The sequence below is a fragment of the Equus przewalskii genome, chromosome 5 (genome assembly GCF_037783145.1).
Source record: "Equus przewalskii isolate Varuska chromosome 5, EquPr2, whole genome shotgun sequence".
Classification (NCBI taxonomy): Eukaryota; Metazoa; Chordata; class Mammalia; order Perissodactyla; family Equidae; genus Equus; species Equus przewalskii.
Genome location: NC_091835.1, coordinates 8,243,590 through 8,257,045, shown reverse-complemented (window position 1 = coordinate 8,257,045; position 13,456 = coordinate 8,243,590).

Here is a 13,456-nt window from a genome sequence, read left to right as displayed (position 1 = left end):
AAAGACAAATGAGGAAAATTAGAAACAGTAAAATACAAATATCAAGTGTTGGTCCACTTCAAATGAGACCTTCATACACGGCTGGTGAAAGTGTCAGCTGCTACAAGTACTATGGAAATCCAGCCATATCTACAAAAGCTGGACTGTGCCCACCCTGCAACACCGCAATTCCACTACTAGACATAAATCCAACAGAAATGCGTAGATGTGGGGCTGGCCCCGTGGCTGAGTGGTTAAGTTCGCACACTCCGCTGCAGGCGGCCCAGTGTTTCGTTGGTTCGAATCCTAGGCGCGGACATGGCACGGCTCATCAAACCACACTGAGGCAGCGTCCCACATGCCACAACTAGAAGGACCCATAACGAAGAATATACAACTATGTACTAGGGGGCTTTGGGGAGAAAAAGGAAAAAAATAAAATCTTTAAAAAAAAAAAGAAATGTGTAGATGTGCTTACCAAAAGATGTGTGTATAAGAATGTTCTTAGCAGTACTGTTTGTAATAGTCCTTAACTAGGAAGCACTCAAAGACTCATGATGTAACCGTGGGCCCTCTAGGACCAGTTCAACTGACCCCATCTCATCAGCAGAGTAATTAAGAAATTGTCTTTCAGGAAATTTGCAAAGTCACACAGCCAGAGCATGCACAGAAGAAGAAAACTTGACCTGAAACAACCTCGGAACAAAAGGACCAGGACTTGACCAGAACTTAAAAGACAGACTCACATCAGAAGGGAGGGGTCTGTCATTCAGGAAGATCCCGTGCTAAAATTCCTTTCCTGACTAAACGTAAATGTTAAGAACCTCACCATAAATGCTTGAAGTCCACCAATCAAAACCAGTCCCACTAGTATTTCTGTGTGCCTTCCTATTCTCCCTAATCTCTTAAGTTTCGTCCCAAATCCTGAATTTTGGAGACAGATCTAAGGGCACATGCCCCCTGTCTCCTTGCAAATCTATCTCGTAGAATAAAGCCGATTTCTTTCCTCAAAAGCTGATGCCATGATTACCTGGCTTTTTTAATGTGCATCAGGCAAGAGAACCCCAATTTTGTGTGGTAACAATGACAGGAGAATAAATAAGTAACTTGTATTGTACTCAAACAGTGGAATTAGATACAGCAATGAGAATGAACTGCAACCACATGTGACATGAGTCACATGAATCTCATTAGCATATGTTGGCTGAAAGAGAGCAGACAGAATAGATTATATGCTGCATGATTCCATTTACATAAAGTTTAAAAACAGATAAAAGTAATAAATGGCACTAGAAGTTAAGATAGTGGGAAGGTAGGGATTAGCGAATGGAGGGAGCACCAGGGAACTTCTGAGTTTCTGATAAGACCTATTTATTGTTCTGAGTGTTGGTTTCCTGGCTTTGTACACTTCATAAAAATTAATCAAACTGTACACTTCTGATTTGTACACCTTTGTATATGCTATATTTCTATTAAAAGTTTACATTAAAAAAATTAAAAGGATGTCAGGAAAATGGCAGAGTAGGCAGCTCCAAATGCCCATCCCTCCACAGAAATATCAAAAATTTTTTAACAACCAAAAATAGAAATTATCAGAACCAACTTTGTCAGAACTCTGAAAAATAGTCAAAAGTTTACAGCAACCAAGTGAATGCTGAATTAAGAAAAAAGCAACTTAAAAGTGGTGGGAAAGCTTTGTGGCATTTTTACTTGTCCTTGTCCTTACCTCCTTTCCCAGCTGGGTGGCAGTTTTGAAGAAAGCAGCCTGTGTGGGACCCTAGCCCCCAGTCCTGGGGGAAGCAGAGCAGACTATTCACAAATTATTGTGTTTGTCTGTTCTAACCTGTCTGGGGGTGTCTGAAGGACTGCTGCAAGGTGCTCCTCTCTGTTTTGCCCATCTCAGAACCAGATCAGGGCAGAAAAATGGCAGGCATCGCTCGAAAACATTGCAAGGCAGAGTTGTGTGATACAAAATCAACACACAAAAATCAGTTGTATTTCTATTCACCAGCAATGAACAATCCACAAAGAAAACAATTCCATTTAGAATAGCATCAACAAGAATAAAATACTTAGGAGTAAATTAAATCAAGGAGGTGCAAGACTTGTACACTGAAAACTAGAAAACATTGCTGAAAGAAATTAAAGAAAACCTAAATAAATGGAAAGACCTGCCATATTCCATGGATTGGAAGACAAAATTATTAAGATGCAAATAATACCCAAAGCTATATATTCAGGTTCAATGCCATCCCTACCAAAACTCCAATGGCATCTTTCGCAGAAATAGAAAAACCTATCCTAAAATTCATATAGAATTTGAAAGGACCCAGAATAGCCAAAACAATCTTGAAAAAGAAGAATAAAGTCAGAGAGTCACACCTCCTGATTTCAAAACTTACTACAAAGTTATGGTAATCAAAACAGTGTGGTACTAGCATACGGACAGTCATATAAGCCAATGGCATCGAATTGAGAGCCCAGAAATAAACCCTCACATCTATGGTCAATTGATTTTTCCACAAGGTTGCCAAAACCGTTGAATGGAGAAAGAATGATCTCTTCAACCAGTGAAGCTGAGAAAACTGGATATCCACATGCAAAAGAATGAAGTTGGACCCTACCTTACAGCATAAACAAAAATTAACTCAAAATGGATCAAAGATTTAAATTTAAGAGCTAAAATTATAAAACTCTTAGAAGAAAATGGGAAAATGTGCATGACTTTAGATTTGGCACTGATTTCCTAAATATGACACCAAAAGTACAGGCAACAAAAGAAAAAAATAAATTGGACTTCATAAAAATTAAAAACGTTGTTCATGAAAGTATAACCATAGGACCAGGAAAATGTAACCACAGGACCAGGAATAGAATTTGTCACCCCAAAATATGCCTCTTTGGCATAAGAATTATTTTAGACTGATGATTTTTGAGAAGTAATGGACACAGGGAAAGCTCTGGAAACCTAGTAGAAGTTGCCCATTTGTAAGGGAAATTGGCATTTATAAGAAAAATCTCCATTTGTAAGGGTGCCCTTCTCTCTGAGCCAGGAAGGTTAGGATGAGCAAATCTCTAGAAACGCCTATCAGTAGAGAAGGGAATGACTCAATCTATATAACAACTTTACCCTTGTTCTCTGTGCTGACATTATCTCAACAACAGACTGTTAAAGCTATTTTTCGGGGCAGGGAGCCAGCCAGGAGCACGCACAGAAGAGAGAGCCAATCAAAACTCATCCTGCCAGCACTTCTGCATACCATCCTGCCCTGCCCGATCCCTTAAACCTTGCCCTATACCCTGGATCAGGGAGACTGATTTGAGACACCTTCTCCTGTCTCTTTACCAATCAACTGCACAATAATAAACTGTTTTTTCACTCAAAGACCAGTGTACACAGTATCAGCTTCTATGCGCACAGGTGGAAAGACAGCCCTTGCTCACTAACAAGAGGGCACCATCAAGAGAATGAAAAGACAGTCTACAGAATTGGAGAAAATATTTGCAAATCATATATTTGATAAGGGTTTAATATCCAGAATATATAAAGAAATGTTACAACTTAACAACAAAAAGACAAACCACCAAATTTTTAAAAAGGCAAAGGACTTGAAGATACTTCTCCAAAGAAGATATACAAAGGGCCAATAAGCACATGAAAAAATGTTCAAGATCATTGGTCATCGAAGAAATGCATTCAAAACCACAGTGAGATACCATTTTGCCTGCACCAGGATGGCTATGATTTTAAAACAAACAAAACAGAAAACAACAAGCAGTGTCAAGGACATGAAGAAATTGCAACCCTGTACATTGCGGGTGGAAATGCAAAATGGTGCAGCTGCTGTAGACAACTGTTTGGCAGTTCCTCAAAAAATTAAACATAGAATCACCATGTGACCCAGCAGCTCCACTCCTAGGTATACACCTAAAAGAATTCAAAACAGAAACTTGTATGTCAATATTGGTAGCAGTATTACTCACAATAGCCAAAAGGTGGAAACTACCCAAGCATCTGTCAACAGAAGATTGGATAAACAAGAGGTAGTATATCCATATAATGGAATATTATTTAGCCATAAAAAGAAATGAAGCTCTAACACATGCTACAACATGAACACTGGGAACATTATGCTGAGTGAAATAAGCCAGACACAAAAGGACAAATATTGTATGACTCCACTTATACATAATATCTAGAATAGGCAAATTCATAGAGAAAGATTAGAAGTTGCTAGAGGCGGGAAGACGGGGAATGGGGAATTATTGCTTAATGGGTACAGAGAGTCTGTTTGGGGTGATGAAATATTTGGAAGTAGGTAGCTATAATGGTTGTGTAACATTGTAAATGTAATTAAGACCACTAAATTGTACATTGAAAATGGTTAAAATGGCAAATTTTATATTATATATATACTTTACCACCATAAAAAAATTATAGAGAAAGAAAGAAAGAGGGAGAGAAAGAGACTAAGACGAGCCCAGGGCTAAAGGAGGTGGGAGTTAGGTAGCGAATTAGGGGCTGCATTCCATTGAGCAAAGTTAGATTCTGTGTCCATGCTCCTGCCTGTGCACATAATTTGCGCTCCCAAGATTCCTCACTCTAAAATGTTGTCACATAGTAGAGGGTTGGCAGGGCCCATGATGAAGTGTACTCACTGAGCAAATGAGAGGTTAAGAATAAAACCAAATGACCCACCTCCATTTCCAAACCCACAATTTGGGGGTGTGCCATAAATACTTGAATTGTGGTGCTGGAAATCCCATTTGACTACTGGCAGAAGTCTTTATTTGGTCATATGCTATTTCATCATTCTCAGTGAGGGAAAATGTATACAAAATACATTATACAAGAAAAAACTAAAAATCATTCATAAATTATTTAATTATCATTTTATGAACTGTCAGGGTGCCCTTGATCATAATTAATTCACTGTCACATTTGTCAACCTCTTAGTATTCTTGCCTCTTTTGTATGTGTGTGTGTGTGAGGAAGATTGGCCCTGAGCTAACATCTGTGCCAGTCTTCCTCTATCTTACGTGGGACGCGGCCACAGTGTGGCTTGACAAGCAGTGCTAGGTCCATGCCTGGGATCTGAACCTCAGAACCCCAGGCTGCTGAAGCAGAGTGCCCCTGAACTCAACCCCTACACCACCGGGCTGGCCCCTTGCCTCTTTTTTGGCTTCATTATCTACTTTTTCTTGAGCCCAGGTCTTCCCATCAATTTCTGAAGTCAGTAACTGTTATGAAGTACTAGGAAACTGGGTGGTACGTGCATTCATTAATTCATTCAATAAGCTTGGACAAGTCGTCTAACCTCTTTGAACCTCTTTTTTCTAATCTGAAAAATAGAGATAATAATACGAATATCAAAGGAATTTTTTCCAAAGGAATTTTTTGTAAGAATAAGTGTGTGAGTACGTGTGTGCACATACTTGTGTCTACACCAAAACCAACACCTGAATCATAATAGAAACACCATAAATGGTAGCTACTATTTGTTTTGCTTAAGCATCCAATGCAGGGAGAGAATTACAGTTAACGTTAACGAAATGTCTGTAATAGCTCTTCCAGCGACTATGATTTCGCTTCTGAAATAGATCATGATAAGATTCTCAATGTCAACGACCTCATCTATTAATATCACAACCCCTAACAAAGCTCATTTGTCTAGGATAGAGATGGATTATAGAAAAAAATTATTTTATCTCCAGGGACTTGAGCCTTGTCCCGTCTGGTAGAGGCAATAGAGGGAAGATACAGGTAAGAGGAATCGGTGATATTTATCTCACCTGTCATCTCAGATATGCTTGCTGCGATAACTGGCACTTAACCAAGCCCATGAATCCTGCTTTTGAGTCAGTTTCCCAACAAGAGAGATGTGTCTTAAAATTTATATTCCTCTGCCCAAGAGCATTCAGATTTGAGACCTCTGGTTCCAATCGAAGTTTTTCAAATTCTAAATATGCCATGCACTCCAATGGCTATCAGGATTATTCCAGAGAGCTGCATACCAAGACTGATGATGTCATTGTCCCAACACTATCAGTAGTTGATCTGACCTGGCGACTCCACTCTTAGGTATATACCTGTGATGGGTTGAATTGCGTGCCCCCCAAATTCACATGTTGAAGTTCTGACCCTCAGTACCTTATACTGTGACCTTATTTGAGAGAAAGGTCATTGCAGATATAGTTAATTTGAGATCATACTGAAGTCGGGTGGGCCCCTATTCCAGTATGACTACTGTCCTTATGAAAAGGGGAAATTTGGACACAATATACATGCACACAGGGAGAATGCCATGTGGACATGAGGGCAGAGATTGGGGTGATATGTCTGCAAGCCAAGGAATGCCAAAGATTGCCAGCAAACCACCAGAAGCTAGGAGAGAGGCGTAGAACAGATGTTCCCTCACAGCCCACAGAAGGAACAAGCCCTGCCAACACCTTGATCTCAGGCTTCTAGCCTCCAGAACTAGGATACAATAAATTCCTGTTGTTCTAAGCCACTCAATTTGTGATACTTTGTTACTGCAGCCCTAGCAAACTAATACAATATCCAAAAGTACTGAAAACAGATACTCGAATACATGCACATGCATGTTTATAACAGCACTATTTACAATAGCCAAAAAATAGAAATCACCTAAATGCCCATCAATGGATGAGTGGACAAACAAATTGTAACATACACATATAATACAATATTATTCAGCCATATTTATTCATATTGTATTCCATACAATGGAATATTATTCAGCCGTAGAAAGGAATGAAGTAGCAACACATGCTACAAAGTGGATGAACCTTGAAAACATGCTAAATGAAAGAAGGCAGACACAGAAGATCACATATTGTATGATTCCATTTACATGAAATATCCAGAGTAGGTAAATCCATAGAAACAGAAAGTAGGGGCTGGGGTAGGGAGCTGAGTTTCCGTTTAGGATGATGAAAATGTTTTGGAACTAGATGGAGTGGTGGTTGCACAAATGTACTAAAGACCTAAATACTGAATTGTTCACTTTACAGTGGTCAATTTTACGTTATGTCAATTTCACCTCAATCTCTTTAAAAAATGCTATCTTTAAAATGCACAGGTATTTGATGAGTTTTAACTAGAGTATTACCTATGCAAAAAGCACCCCAATCAAGAATAGAGCATTGCTATCACTCCAGAAAGTTTCCTTGTGCCCTTTTCTTACTATACTGTTAACTCCCAGAGGGAACCATGGCTCTGATTTTAATCCCCATAGGTTAGTTTCTTCTGTTCTTGGACTTCATATAAGGATACAGTATGTGCTCTTTTATGTCTGGTTTCTTTCACTGAACATACCGTTTTTAAGAGTCATCCATGTTGTTGTATAAATCAGCAGTTTGCTTCTTTTTATTGCTGGGTAGTATTCCAAACTATGGTCTGTTTATCTGATCTCCTGTTGAGAGGTATTTGGGTTGTTTCCAATTTGTTGTTATTATGAATAAAGCTAAAATCAACTCTTTTAGTGGACATAGGACTTCATTTGGAGGGAGGAGGAGAATACCAGGAGTGGGATTGCTGACTCATAGGTAGATATACATTAACTTACGGAAACTGCTAGTGTCCTATGGTGGTTGTGCCTTTACACACTCGCACCAGCGGTATGTGAAAGCCCCAGTTGTGCATCCTCTCCAACATTTGGTCTTGGCTGTCTTTTAAATCTTAACTATTCTAGTGTTATCTCATTGTGGTTTAATTTGCATATGCTTCATGAAACGGTATCTTTTTGTCGTTTTTTTAAAAGTCAGCTTTATTTACTTATAATAGAACGCACTCATCTTAAGTGCATAATTCAAGGAGTTTCAACAAATGTAGTCACGTAACCGGCACCACAATCAAGATATAGACTGTTTCCACTGTGCCCCTGAACTGTGAACCCCCCCACCCCCCGATCTAGTCCCTGGCCACCACTGATACGCTGTCACTACAGTTCACCGTTTCTAAAATGTTACATAAATGGAATTATAAACTTTGTGGTCTTGTTTCCGGCTTCCTTCACTTGGCACAACGCTCTTGAGATTCATCCTTGCTGCATGTAGCAGTTTCCTTCTTTTTTTTATACCTAAGTAGTATTGAACAGCTGCATCACAGTTTGTTTATTCACTCACTAGTTGCTGGATATTTGGGTTGTTTCAAGTTTTTGCTATTATGAATAAAGCTGCTGTGAACATCTGCATGCAGGAGCGAGTTGCTGGGTCATATGTTGAGTATGTTTCATGTTATAAGAACCTACTAAGCTGTTCCCCAACGTACCACTTTGCATTCCCACCAGTAATGTATGTGTTCCAGTTGCTCCACATTCTCATTGACACATAGCATTTCCAGTCTTTTCATTTGAGCCATTCCACTGCGTAAGGGGTGTCTTACAGTTTTCCTTTTGTTTTTCAGTCTTTTTTTCCCCACCCCTCTGTGGAAGGCTGACTTTCAGCAGATGGCAATGAGGGTGCTCCCTGCTACACAGCAATCCCAACCCAGAAGTAGGTCGCCTAGGAAGGGTTTAGCACCAGGGTCCCCACAAACGAGCACTGCATGACACGAGGGGGCAGACCTCTTTGCAGCTGTGCCACGTTTCTCTGGAGGAGAGGCTCCCTGTCCAGGACCGGGTCCAGTGTGCCCTTGCGCCATGAGGGGGGCACTTGGCCACCTGCCTGCAGGGACAGTGGCAGCGGACTGGGGAACTCAATCTCACTGCCCTATTGATATCGAACCTGAAGTGAGTTCACTCACCCATTGCGCAGCAAGCCAATCTCTGACACTGGGTGTAGTGGAAGAAAGTAGGAATTTTATTGTTGCACAGCACTGAGCAAGGAGAGAGGGCAGCTAACGCTGAAATCCCAAACTCCCTGAAAAGCTAAAAGGAAGGGTTTTTATTTGGGGTTTTAGGTAGGGGAGCAGGAGTATATGGTCTTGCTGGTCAGAGCTTTCCCACCAGCCTGTCTTTGGCCTTGAGACACTTGCAGAGAGGAGGAAGCCTGTGACCTTGCTGGTCAGCAGCTTTCCCACCAGCCTGTATCTCTTTGCCGGGAGGAGATAATGAATCCAGGTGCTTATCCCTGGCTGTGTCTGTCTCCATGGAGGATAGAGGATTCTGGAGCCAGGAAGCCAGGGAGTAAGCAGGGAATGAGTGTTTTGGTTTTAACCCCATATATGCTGGGTTTAATGTAGGGAAACTGATATCAGGGTAGGTATCACTGTCGTGGGGCCTTGGCAGGATACCGACTCAGAGAATCAGTCAGAACCCACAGATGATAGCTTTGCCCCACTGGCTTCTCAGCAAACATAGGCACCAAATGTCTGAACGTGCCTCATTAGTTTTAATTGTACTTCCCTGACAACTAATGTTAAGGGCACCCATCATTCTAAGCTAATTATCTTCATTAAATCCTCAGATCTGGTATCCCATGGATAGAACCAAACCATATTTTACCTTAGTTTTGTCACAGCAACGTGCTATTGTGATAGTATTGTAGTAACATCCTAATAGCAAGATGTTACTATTACTTTATGGAAGAAATGTTTTTCGTGGGATTACTGGGTTTTTGTTGTTAGTTGTTTTTCCTTTTTCTCCCAAAGCCCCCTGGTACATAGTTGTATATTTTTAAGTTGTAGGTCCTTCTAGTTGTGGCATGTGGGATGCTGCCTCAGCATGGCTTGATTAGCGGTGCCATGTCCACACCCAGGATTCTAACCAGCGAAACCCCGGGCCACCAAAGCAGAGCACGCGAGCCCAACACTCAGCCCCGGATCACTGTTTTTGATTTTGTCTGTTTTAGAATCTATTTTAAATCTGCACTACATATATATTGGACACTTTGCTAGGTGCTGTAGATATTTTTTTTTTTCCATTTAACCCTCATAACCACCCAGTGAGATAGGCTTTGGCCTTTCCACCTTACTAATTGAAATTTAAACATCTTTTCATAATGGTGTTAGCTTTTCCCTTGACAGTCCGTAGCATTCCACGTGTCTCAGTCCATTGTAATAATTAAGGCACAGTGGGTTTTAGAAAACAACTACCCTGCTACTGATCCTTCTTGCATTCTTTCACCTATGAGAAATCTGCTAAGAGCAACATAAGACTGCTTGCAGCTTTCACTGCTCCAAACTTGATAAAAGGTTAAGTGAGCCTGTCCAGATCCCCAGACGTTAACGAGGGTGCCAACTCCACCACAGTGAGGATCTAAAAGGCCAAGAAGTGCTGAGATGCTGGATCAGAATCACAAGTGGCATGAAATGCAGCTCCCTCAGCCACACTTCCCTGAAAACTGTCAGGATTTCTAAGTCTCAAAGCAGTTGGGGAATTTGAACAGTAGACAGAACTGAGCCTCAATCTTAAAGGACAAATCCAGAGGAAGCCAGGAGGGGGCGTCCCCTGGTTGCCTTTTTGGTGACCACCTCATTTGGGTAACTAATTCACCTGATGAGGGAACTGGAACGGACTGTGCACAAGGATGACCAGCCTCCTACACCGGCCCAGTGTTGGATGCTCGGAGGGCAATTAGGTGCGTCCTTTGGCGAAGGTGACAGGGAGGAGCAATCTCTCTTAATAGCCTGAAACCCTAAACTCGTACCTATAACGACACTGTCCCTTGGCACAGTTGTTAGGCCAGTGCATCTGTTCCTGGGCTCCAGCTCCCGGTCTCGGTCTCGATCTCCTGTATCCTGCTTCTCCCCTTTCCAGTACCAGGCCCCCACTGCTCCCTGCTCTCCCTTTCTTATCAAAGCTTCTCCCAGATAGGGCTGACTCATCTCCTTCAATTCACATACCTCTAACGCTTATTACGCTTCCTGTCCCAAGGAATTTACATTCTGACTATTAAGTATTTAACCAGAAAATAAACCCCCAGTGAAGAGGGAAATAGTAGAATGAACGATGACAGTGTTTCCTGTGCACCAGGGTGAAGGTGGGGGTGACAAGGTATCTAGCCTTGCCCTGGCCTTCTGCCGCTCTCAAGTGTCTCTATGGCTGCTTCACCTCCTTGTGGAAAGGCTGGTACATCTCTTGCCTGCCTTTCCCCACCCGAGGAACAGGGCTTAGAGAGCAAACGGAGAAAGGAGGAACCATGTATGAAGTCCCTCTAGGTCCTACGTGCTTTTACTATGTTCTGCTTAATTTTCACAACCCTACACTGTAGGTATTATATTCATACTATTAAAACACAGACTTTAAAAAATTAGATGACATACCCAAGGAAACACAGCAGAACTGCAATCTGAGCCCAGGGTCAGCCTGAGGCCCACGCTCTTTTCCTATCACAGTGCCACCTCTCCATTAGTATTCCTTCTAATTACTTAGTTTCTCATCAGTCTTGACTGAACTTGAAGCAAACAGGACTGGGGACCACCCTCCTTGCACCCCACGCCAAATCCTCCCTCCATGGCTCCAGAAATACCCTGTGCCTCGTTCCTTGACTCAGGAGCATGCACTCCCCTTTCTCCGGGGACTGGGTAAGTTGTCAGCTTAGGAAAACAACTGACACATCTGACAAGCATTCACACTACTGTACCCCCCAATTTAAACTTTCAAACAATCTCTTTACTTTCCCCAAATTCCTCATTTAACTAAACACCTTATATGTGGGTATTCATTGCTAAGTATGTATGCTGAATGCTTAACAAGCAAGATTTAACTTTCTCTCAAGGGTCAAGGGGAAATATGATACCTAAGCCCCATTCCTTTCTCCCACCCAGCCAAACACCTACCCCTCTCAGATGCTCAAATGTGATGACAATTAAGTATAATGTATGTATAAACGTGTTTTAAACCACTAACGCTCTATTTTTATCATTTTCTTTTTTTAGAGCTTTTTTTTTTTGAGGAAGATTGACCTTGAGCTAACATCTATTGCCAATCTTCCTTTATTTTTTTCCTCCTAAAAGCCCCAATACATAGTCATATATCCTAGTTGTAGGTCATTCTAGTTCTTCTGTGTGGAATGCCTCCAAAGCATGGCTTGATGAGTGGTACTAGGTCTGCACCCAGGATCTGAACCAGTGAAGCCAGGGCCACCAAAGTGGAGTGCACGAACTTAACCACTCGGCCACGGGGCTGGCCCCGACTCCTTTAATTTCTTAAGTCCTTCCCTGCCTCCTGTCCCCTCCCCATCCCCAGCATGTTTCAATGCTGGGCCCCTCTCCAGTTACAGGGATGGAGATGGACGGGTTGTGCTGTGTGTAGATTTTCGGAAGGCAGGTCAAAGAACTGAAGTTGGTTTCTTAGGAGTAAACCGGCTCAGCCGAGCCTCCACACTAAGCCCTTGCACCAGAGGACCAGCCACAACAAAGCTGCTTCAGCAGGCAGCTTGTTTTCTTAGGAAGGCAGCTTACTGGCCTTGTCACAAGGTTTGCTGTGACATTTGCATTAGAATACTGCATCCAGGCCGGACAAGAGGCAGTTGGCTTCAGTTCTATCCCAAGAGATTTACCAGGACTGTCAAGGACCTCTCCTCCCGGGCCTGACTTTGAAGTCCCTACTACTGCACAGTAGGTGCTGCCCCAGGACTTTGCCACCAAGCTTTCTTCACTGTCAACATGGCCTTCGGACTGGCCAGCGCAGCCATCTACAGTGTGGCCTTGAACCCTGTCAGGTCTTTCAGTGATTTCTCCACGGCTTCGTCCCAGCTTGCCACAGAACCTGGAGGCATAAAGTCATAAGTCTCCATCTTTCCAAAGCTCCGAGAGCCCAGGGGGAGACTGAGCAGAGCTTCCTGCCAGATGTGCCAAGGGGCAAACCTGGGTCTAGAGACAGGGCCAGCGGCTTCTTACTGGGCCACTGCTCAAAATGAAGTAAGGGGTTGGCAGGGTCGGGGATGGGGCAGGCAACAACCGGGGAGTGCTGGGCTGGGGAGGAGCACAGTTCAAGGGAAAACAACCTTTAGGATCCAAACCCTCCCACCTTGTGCTTCCCCCAGGCTCCACTTTGCCCCAAACCCAGGTGCTTGTGTCCTCTGAGGTCTTCAGATGTACAGGCCACTCAGTCAACATTTATTGAGCACTCACTGTTTAGTGAGTCTTGGGGAGGGAGGTAGATTCAGTTAAGAGTACAAGAGTTCAGTCAGCAGTCTGACTGGAAGCCCGTCCTACCATGGTGCCCGCTCCTCAAACCCACCCGCCACGTCAGCAGACTCCGATTGTCCTAGTGACCTACACAGTAAAGGGAGTAAGCAGAACAAGAGACTTCGTCTGCTTGTGGGGAAATCACAGCTCCTCCCACCCTCCCCCCGGACTGGGCCCTTTGATGAATGGACACAGACAACAGCAACTGGGATTCTCTGGGCTTCTTCACTGGGGCCACGGGAAATTCATGAAGCTCACAGACCCTCGCACTCACAGAGAGCTAAGAGTTAACATCCACGAGAGAGAAGTCTAGGAGGTGGAGCGAGTAGTGATGGGAAGTCAGAAGAGGGAGACCCAGGGCTATTGGCTGGGTGGGCATGT